This window comes from Opisthocomus hoazin, chromosome 4 (assembly GCF_030867145.1).
Source record: "Opisthocomus hoazin isolate bOpiHoa1 chromosome 4, bOpiHoa1.hap1, whole genome shotgun sequence".
Lineage (NCBI taxonomy): Eukaryota > Metazoa > Chordata > Aves > Opisthocomiformes > Opisthocomidae > Opisthocomus > Opisthocomus hoazin.
In genome coordinates, this window is record NC_134417.1 from 69,237,315 (window position 1) to 69,247,485 (window position 10,171).

Genomic DNA, 10,171 nt, shown 5'->3' on the forward strand with positions numbered 1-10,171 from the left:
TTCCCAAGACAAATTCCCTGCAAGGTAATTTTTTCTGGCGAAAGCTTTGCTTGACAGAGTCCTTGCTAAGAAAAATGTCTTTCAGAAAAAAAAGTTTGTGGGTTATACAGTCCTAAAGAAAGCCCCTGATAATTCCAGCTTCCTGAGGTCACAGAACGAGGCGCTCATAATTGCATGTTGTGCTCCGAGCATCCCAAAGGAGGTGACACTAAGCCCTCATTCCTCCACCCCAATTAAATGAAACAAAATCTCTATTGCCTTAGACCCACCTTTTCACCTAGTTCCTCCGGTTCAGACAGCTCCTTTGCCATAGAAGAACCTTATATTGTATGAAAATTTAACACTCTATTTCTCAGTTGCTAGTGAGAACAAGAAGAGGAAAGCGAGTAAATCAGAACAACCCATGTCATCACAAAAAGCTCCTTGGTACTAGAACAGTAGCAGAGAACAAAGACCATCAAGCAGAAGAGAAAGGGAGTGTGTTCTGGACGTTCTTCGGGACAAAACAGATTAGGAGGTGAAGGGCATGGTCCTTCAAGGAAAAGGAAGATGTCCTCAGCTGCAAACAGTCTGCTGCATCAGAGTGAAGAAAAGAAATCTTCAGTAGGGATATACAGCTCTCAGGTAACGTCTTGCTATTTATTTACTGCATGACAGAGATACTCCTGGTGCTGGCTCTCTCAAGACTGTGGACCGTTTTGGACTCTCAAACCAGCAGCACTGTAGTGCCCAACCATCATTACAAGCCAGACCCTTCTCCAGTGTGCTCCAAGGCACAGCAACCACACAGAACTCCTGCTACTCACAGAGGGTTCATCGGATTCTGCAGCTCCAGCTATTGTACACGGATGGACGTTTTCTCTCATTTAACCAAGTTCAGTTTTAGGTCGTGGCATCTAAAATGTGCTTTTTTATTGTTTACTAGAAACAGGATGATTCTACAGCATCGCTCTGTTTTTTTTCACCTTTCACACTGAGGATCAGAGGTTGGCCTTGGAAAGTGATAGCCAGTGACCTAGCCAGGCTTTCTGTGGTGCAGTGTTGCCCAAAGATCATCTGTCTTTTCCAACACAGAATGCAGCTGTTGTGATTCATGGTCTGTGTTTGATGTCAACATTGGTCCCAGTAATGACAAACAGCTCAGGCTGCATCTAGCCTTCTGTCCAGCTGGGCAGCTTTCACATTAAGTAAATGAGCACAGTTTTGTATCATAGATCTTCTGAAAATTACTTTAAGAGAAGACTTGCTTTACTGCGTTCAAAATGAATTAAAATGTTCCCAATACTTGTTTCTTGCTGTAAGTCCCAATTCCCAAGTTATGCTCCTTCAGTATGCTCCTCCATTAAGTATGTTTTTGTCTGTCTTAATTTGACTGAAGTCATGTATCTGTATTTTAGAGTTCATCAGTTGATGCAACTAAGAGATGAAAGAAAAAAATTAAAGCCTTTTTAATCCATTTGGTGTACTGAAAAGAATGTCAGGAAGGAAATTTGTAATAAAAGACATAGGTTTATGGTGCCTTTTTTTGCTTCACATCCTAATCTGATCACGTACGCCTTCAAATTACAGTTCCCTTGTGCTACTCATTTAAGAAAAGTAATAACCAATGCAGTGGTTAAAACCAACACTGCAGAACATTCCATCATACCCAAGATCCAAGTCCATCATATAGGGCTGTCTGATGACCACATTTGGTGGTGTCTAGCCCGGGGGCATTAGATAACTTCTCCGACTAACAGATTTCTGTATATTTGCAGAGTTCATATATTTGTGTTTTCCAAAGTTAAAAAAAAAAATCTTTTCTTTTGAAAGGAAAATCTTTCCTTGTGAATTAAAAATAAACTGTCATGGTGCATTTCTCCAGCTGGCCCACGTGCGGGCCCCGCAGCTGCAGGCCCTGGTCCTGCCCCGCACAGGGGCAGGGAACTAATTCTGCTGACAATTAATACCACCTCCCCTCTCAAGTGATTAATTTTCAGCCAGCTGAAGGCTCTGCGCTAACGTACCCCGCGGCCTTCCCCTCCCCTGCTGCGAGAGCAGACCCCAGCCAGGGTGCACGCGTTACTGGCGGGCATGCTAATACCTCGGAAGAGGTGAAGACAAAACAATATAGAAAGTGGCAAAAGGAGAAGACCGTCTCAAGGTTAATAGCTGGTAAAACTTACCTTGGAGTGCAGGCAAGCAGAAGGAGTGGAAGGATTTAATTTATTTACCTTCCCCCCCTCCCAATAATTTCTAAACTCTCGATTTATTCTCTGAAGGAGAGGAACATAGTGCTTAAGTTGCCAAATCCAGCAATATATATCTGAAAACATTACTGAATTTGTGTATTCTTCCAAATGAAAGCAGAGATTACTATCTTCCATTATCTAAATCTGATTTATAATACACTTTAAGAAAAGATATTGAAGTATTTTAAATGCCATGTGAATGTGAAAATGAGAGCCTAAATTCTTGTAATTATTTGTGTTCTTTTTAATTTCAGTTCTAGAACTAGACAGATAACGTACTGTATAGATAACATTTTTAATTTATTCATTATATTCTGTTAATTTTTCATATAATTACATTAATAAACTGAGCATAGTCCTTTGAAGTTCAATTTAGAGAGTACCATGTTATCTGCATGTAATAAACCTCATGTATCTATCCTCCCTCTACTATCATGTCTAGTAACTACTATTAAAAGCTTTTTTAAATATCCCTTTGCTCAGTTTAATAGGGATTTTTACAATATCACTACACTTTCTAATTGGGTGATTAGGGTTTTCATGCCATTCATAGAAATACAGGGTAAGTAACTGGCACTATTGCAAGTTATGTAAAAAGAAATGAGCTAAAAGGATAGTAACGTTTTTACACTCACACACACACACACACACAGAGTGCTGAAATCCAGAGTTAAGAACTGGGCACAGCTGGTACAGTGTGTTGCAGCCCAGAGAGAAGCCTCTGAACAAGGTGCAGCTGGCCTCGGGAAATCAACCCACTGAAAAAGCGATTCTCCGAAGCCTCTCCAGGAACAGGGGTTTGTACTACCCCTTACTCTTCTCTTTTCAATTTTGAGAGGCAGAAAAGCCCCTTGTGCTAGAGGATTTTCTGCATCCAACCATTTTATTGCCAGTTTTGGCATGTCAGCCGCCTGGGTAGCTTTGGCTAACCACCAAACCCTACATTTGATGAGGGGCCCAGCTCAGCACTGGGATAGCCTTGAATACTCCCCTTCATCAGTTTTGTGGCCCCATGTTTGAGTCTTAAACACCATCTCCATATGACGTAGATGTCTGCACGTATGTGTGATAGGCTGTAGGGGACAATTAACATATTTTGGCAACATCAAGCACGTTACAGTCTGTTGAAGCTGGTACTTCTGATATTCCTAGAATGCGGATGTTTAATAAAGACAACAGTGATGATGGCTGAGGGGTTCTGCCTCATGCAGATACTCCTATGTTGATCTGTTTGTTTTCCTCACAGATGGGAATGGCAGTAACAAACCAATTCTGATAACAGGGAAATTGGAAATTAGCTTGGATCCTACCTACTTTCATAATTTGGGTATAGGGGAGGTATCTGCCCCTTAGAAGTCGTAGTCCCGCTGATCCCACTGACTCATATTCACTGTATCAACCTACACCCAGTTTTGATCTCCTTTGAATCAACCTCATTTCCAGGACCGAGCTGAGCACTGAAATGAACTGTTTCAGCAGACACAGCAGCTAATCAGAGCATGCAGCTAGTCATGACTTTAGTACCCCAGGATACATGTTTAGTTTCTTTTTTTACAAAATGTCTTCCTAAAAGTTTATATTTTGTGTTATTCAGGTATAAAGCTCCCATTGCCATATGCGTAACAGCACATTAAGAAGTAAGAAATTAGTCCTGGCAGGGGATTTCTGAACGTGCCTCTAATACTATTACTGAATAAAGAGAAAAGTGCAAAGTGAAACTGAAATGTCTGAAGATAGTGAGATACTTGATTGTGGTTACAGTGTCCACTATGGACTCCTCTGCCACCATCCCAGGAGAGCTCCTTGCATACGTTAGCTCTTCTGACTCCCGTCTCCATGGGCTCAGCTCCTGTTTCCAGCATGGTCTCTGCCGGTGGCCTCACTGCTGAGCTCTGTGGTTTTTAACCCTCCACAGGAACAGGATCTCAAATGTCAAACCAACAGGGCACTTACGACCAGTGCTGACTCCCAGTAATTTAAAAGCAATGCCTCAGCCTCACTATGTTCTTTAGAGACTCATATTAGAAGCAGAGTTTACTGGACATCAAACCTAGTCACTCTTTGTCGCAGGTAGCTCTGAACTGGACTTCTACACAGTTCTGCCTCTTTTCTCACCACGAAAAATTAAGCTGCATATCACGGAGCAAGGTGCATGCCATGTTATATGTGACAAGAGTGCAGAAATACAGGAGACCATCTAAACATGGCTTAGTCTTAAAAGAGTTCTCTCATCTCTGAGACAGTCAGCTGTGCTACACCATGGAAAAACAGTAGAGAAGGAAGACCACAACTTGTAGAAATTCATGGCATACATATAAACAGAGATGACATTCTTAAACATGCATGGCAGAAAATTCAAATTCAGCACAACTGCAAGGATTACTTATGTCTTAAAAAGTAAAAGCTGTGAAGATATCAGAGTACATCATGGTGGGAGATTTCGCAAGGTCTGAAGCAAACTTTCAGCACAAATGGGAGATAAGAGGTTCTCACAGCAGCAGGAAGGACTTCAAGGCTGTTATTATTAGATAGGCAAGCAAGCAAATAAATAGATGCAATAAGGGACAAATAGGGAGTGGGAAAGACGATGCAGGAAAAAAGGCAGCAGGTAGACTTTGCAGCAGATGATGAACTCTTCTGTGTTTTGCAGAATTCTCCCTGATCTCAGGCCCTGACTTCTGCTCTCTGAAGAGTTTCTCACCAGTTAGTGTCATTCTCACACATGTGGCCAAAGATTAGCTCTGGTTGCCTGCACAGTGGAAGGGATCATCGGTAAGTCTTACACAAATGGCTTCAGACAAGAAGGATGGGAAGCAGCCTTGAAAATACAAGAAATTCTCTCCTGGGTGAGATCAAATGTCCTTTTGGCCAGTATTCCCCTTGCCTGGGGACATGCAGAAGGCTGACCCTGCCGTGCTGACATTCCGATCCTTGCAAAAGCTCCATCAGACAAGCAATCGTGCTTAAGGGAAAGCTGAATGATACAAATGAAACCGTGAAGTCTAAAACTCAGAAAGGAGTTGTCCCTTCTAATCCACAGCACGTGATCTCCTCCGGTGAGTACTGAAGGATGGAAATACTTTTCCAAATGACAAGCTGCGGCAGGAGCTGGCTCCGCACACGGTATCACATCTGCGTGGAGGCAGGAGCGAGCCGTCTCTTCACCAGCTTGCCCAGAAACGCAGCTGTGGCGAAATGGTGCCATGCAGATGCCCGTGTGCTTCCTCTTGCTTCAGAACTGCAATGGAAGCAGCACAGCCGTACCAGCACCCCGCGTCCCAAAAACGGGCTGAGGCAGAGGGCAGCCTCTGTCCTGCAGGCTCTGGCTGTGTGCTGTGCAAACAACGCAGCAGAGCACTTCACCGATCCGTTGCAACAGAGTCAGCTCTGCCACAAAACATGCTTTTTAAAATAAGCTACTCAGTGCTTGTAAAGAAAATTAATTAGAAGTCAGTGGCAAAAGGAATTGCTTTTTAGGGAGAAAACACAAACTCTGCAGCCCATTCCTCTTGTACTGTCCCCGATCCACAATTTTATTTACGATGAAGTGGAGTCCATAAAGTCCATTTAGCAACTCTTTCACTGAAGACGACTAGCTGTCCACCAGTTTGTATAATTCATTTCTGAACCTTCAGACACTGTCTGTCCCCATAGACCCCCTGGCAGCTAGCTCCAGGACTTCATTTAGATTGGCTATTAGGAAAAATTTCTTTACTGAAAGAGTGGTCAGGCATTGAAACAGGTTGCCCAGGGAGGTGGCGGAGCCACCATCCCTGGAGGTGTTCAAAAAACATTTAGATGTGGCACTTCAGGACATGATTTATCAGGCATGGTGGTGATGGCATGGCAGTTGGACTTCATGATCTTAGAGGTCTTTTCCAACCTATGATTCTATGATCTGTTTTAAACTGATCTCCTACTAGTTTCATTGAGTGTGTCCTAGTTCTGGTAATGCGGGATCCCAGTTCTGCGCTCACCTTACCCACCACCCTGATTTCTGTAAACCTCACTCATCTCTCTCTCCTCAGTCTCTCTCCCTCAAGCCTGGAGAGCTCCAGCCCTTTAGGCTCTCCTCATCAAGCAAAGAGTTTCACACAGCAACAAGTGACACCCTTCATCCCCTTCCTGACACTCACTATTCTGTTAAGGTTTTTTTTTGGCCACTGTATGATTTCAGAGAACTGTCAGCAATGACTCTCAGATCTTTCTCCTGAGGTTCAGGTGCCAGTTCCAGGTTCAGCATCGCGCAGGCATGGTATTTTTCCTCAGTTGCATTACTTCAGATTTCTCTGCACTGAGGCTCATATGCCCATCTACTGTTTTGTAAGGTCTTGCCACAGACTTTGACACAACTGGTCCTGCATTATCATCAAGCAGACCTGGAGATCTCACTGCACACCCCCTTCTCCGGGTCACCACCATGCTGATTAGGATGAGTCCTAACACCTACCCCTGGAACACCTTACAGCTCATCTTTTCCACTCTGAAAAATCATTTGCTCTCAATCCTTTAACAAGCTTTCAGACAAATTTGGTTCTTCAGTAACCTCTGGTGTGCAGCGTTGTCAACAGCTTTTTGAAAATCCATCTGTATCACACTCACTACATGGGTTTTATCTGTGTGCTCACTGGTGCCTTCCCAGAACCGAGGAGGTCAGGGAGGCAGGATTTCCCTTCGCAGATGCCATGCTGACTCTCCTCCGTACCGACATCATTTGTCCAGTGCTTAACTGATCTGAATTCACTCTGTAGTGATCTCGACTAGTAGAACTTCAAGAACGTACAAGAAGACTGCAGCATTAATGAGAACTTTGCTACTTCTGCAGTACAACAGGGAAAATTGTGACCTTGGAGATTACCGCCTCAAAAAGTTGCAAACCCTGTTTTGCCAGGGCTGAGGACTTAAGAAGTCATCTGGTTATAAGGCGTGCCAAGTTCATCCAAAGGAAAAAGAAGTCATGAAAAGAAGTAATGGGAGCTCGAAGGACTTGCAGGCAGGAGTGGCATGTGTGTGTGATTCCTGAACTGATGCATGGGAAATAAGTAACTAGGGCAGGTCCTGGTTGGAGAACACGAAGTGCCTGATTCTGTTTCAAGCCAGGTGACAAGTAGGGGTACAGGAAAGGTTGCCCTTGAGATGCAGGTCAGAGATACAGTGAGCTCAGGAACTGTGACAGAAACAGTGCTATGAAAATCCACCTCAGCTTGGGGTAATTAAACATTTCCTAACCCTTTTTGCTGTGCTGCTACTTGACAGCTCCTTGCACAGATTGCACTGAAGGTCAAAGTTAAAAAAAAAAAAGAAAAAAACTCCGTCTGGACCAACTGCAAATAACTTTATCTTCATCCTGCATCTTACTTCATCATGTTAATACACAAACAGGTTCCAGCTTACACGGTTGTCAAAGTGACTTTGCTTACTCTATTACCCATTTATCTGCCAAGCAAGCACTTGACTCAAAGTGACAGCTCAAAAACTCTGCCCTCTATTACTTTTTCTTGTTTAGAAGCAATCGCTATATCAGCAAGAGAAAAGTCACTCCATCTGATTAATAATACATACTGATGGTCGAGACATTCAGTCAGAAGACAACTTGTTAAGCTGCTGAAATCCACTGGCAGTTCTCTCTAGGTCTAGCCTTACCTTCTGCCCTTCCTGCTTTGTGGAAGCTCACATAAGGTAAGACACCACTAAACAGTTTCTTTGTAAACTGTGTAAGATAGGTCAGAAAAGTTCGTGATTTTCAGCCAGTCTTCAACAGTAGGCCTGGTTATTGATACGGCAAGTGAATCAACCTGGGAATGTTTGATATGGCAATATCATGTAGCTGTGTACTTTGATTTCTATTTAAGATGACAGGACATAAACTACAAAAGCAAATCTCATCAAAGACGTATAAAGAAAACACCTTTTTTTGACCGCTGCTCTATTGTTTCCCCACTATCTATTCCCTTTTGCCTCCCTTCACAACTTTACCCGTTCATGGATGGTTTGGCTCATTCACTGCTTGCACACTGCCCAGCCTTCACCACTTCACCATGGCTTAAAGCAGCAATAAAGAGTCATGGTGGAACAAAGAATTTTGTTCTCATCTCTGAAATTTAATATCTGTTGCAGGAACTCAGCATGAGAAAAGAAAGCAGAGATTGTTATTTTGATAACTGAAGTGTGTTGTTGAGCACAAATGCACTTGAACTCACACATAACCAGAGATACGTGACAAGACCTAGACATGAAGATGACACGGAGTTGACAAAATAGAGCTCTGGGCTTGAGAGCCAATGCACGCTTCTAAACATTTAAACATTTGTTCCTCTCATGCCAAATCCAAAGCCTTAATGATGCCACAACAAAGACTGAATGTCTTTGCTCAGCCAGAGCTTGAGTGTAAACCACGTGAAGCCATTAAAATAAATGAAAGATCTATAGGGTTTGGATTTTATTTGAAGGTATCAGAATCGTGACCCTCTTTTTTTTTTTAAGTTTTGGGTGAAGGAGCATTTGTGGAATGGTCTCAGAGGATTCTGTCAAGTGTCACCAAGCAGAAACTCACCTTTAGGAATATTCTGGAGATGATGATACTTCGATCACAAAATGCCACTCTACTTTGACAAGCATTCCATCCTCTCTGTCCTCCAAGTGGCTGTTCTAGGACCAGGCCAACAGAATGGATAAATCAGTCAATTGACAGCAAGATTGGCCCTGCTGTCCTAGGGAAGATGAAACCACATGTGAGCCTAGAAAAGCCTCCACCCACATAACCTCCCCAATTCACACGTCGAAGCACAGGTCAGTCAGAGATGCTGGCCAATGAGAGGCCCCACACCAAAGGTGACCAAGCCCAGAGACAGGCAGGAACTGGCGGCACAGCTACATGCAATGTCTGCCAACTTCACTGTCTCCTCAGACTACTATCTCCCTACTCCCACCCTCATCATCTCCACATGATTTCCTCTCTTTTTCATTCCTCACTCTGTTCCTGTTTGGCCCCCACACTCAGAAAGAGGAGGGGAAGAAGAGCATGTGAACTGATTCTCTCCCACTTCTTTCAGAACCAACTAAAAATCTGGAGAACTGCACCTTGGGCAGTTCAGCTGGGGCATCCTGGGGCTGCAAGACACGGGCGTGCAGTTCAGAGCCACTCCTCAGGCACCTAAGTGGTGTAATAAGAAACTGCAGTTCGGCACACTGATTTTTTTAAAAGGACAGATGATGAAAACTACATATGGGAGTCTGAAACAAAGATATTGTAAGAAAAAAACAAAACCAGAAATTTGACTGGTTTTCAAAATTATTTCCATATGCCTACTTAATAATCAAGTAACAATTAAGTAAGACATGGTGGAGACAACTTAATGGACTCATCAAATCCAAGATTTCAGAAGTAGCAAAAAGCACGTCCCTGCATTAAGGTAAGTTTAAACAGCACGCTTGAACCTACTAAAATTCTCTTTACACAAATAAATTGCACCCAGCAACACTACTCTTAAAGCTGACTCACTTGAGTTGTCAGTACTGGATGTTCTGTTCTGTGGAAAGATAAACACACATTTTAACTTTTTCATTTCTGAGATTGCTGCTCTTTTCAGACACTAGTACCTTCACTATTAAAATTAAAAGCAAAACCCACTAAAATAAAAAGTGTAAAGGCAGAAGAAAGAGAGAACAGAGTGTGAACGAAAGGGAAGTTTGAGAAAAACAGATGATTAGCGGAGCTATTATGGCTCTCAGGCTCAGGTTATGCTGTTTCCCTACTTCCATTTTGCTTGTATGTTGTGCCCCTTCTGTCTTTTGTTGAAAACTGTGGAGGAGGGGAAGCTCATACTGAAAATGATAAATGCCTTTATTCACACACCTGAGAACCAAAGATACTATGTCACCTCTTTCTACAGCTGTTTTCCCAATTACTTGTGGCTACACTTAAATACAAAGACTAGCAA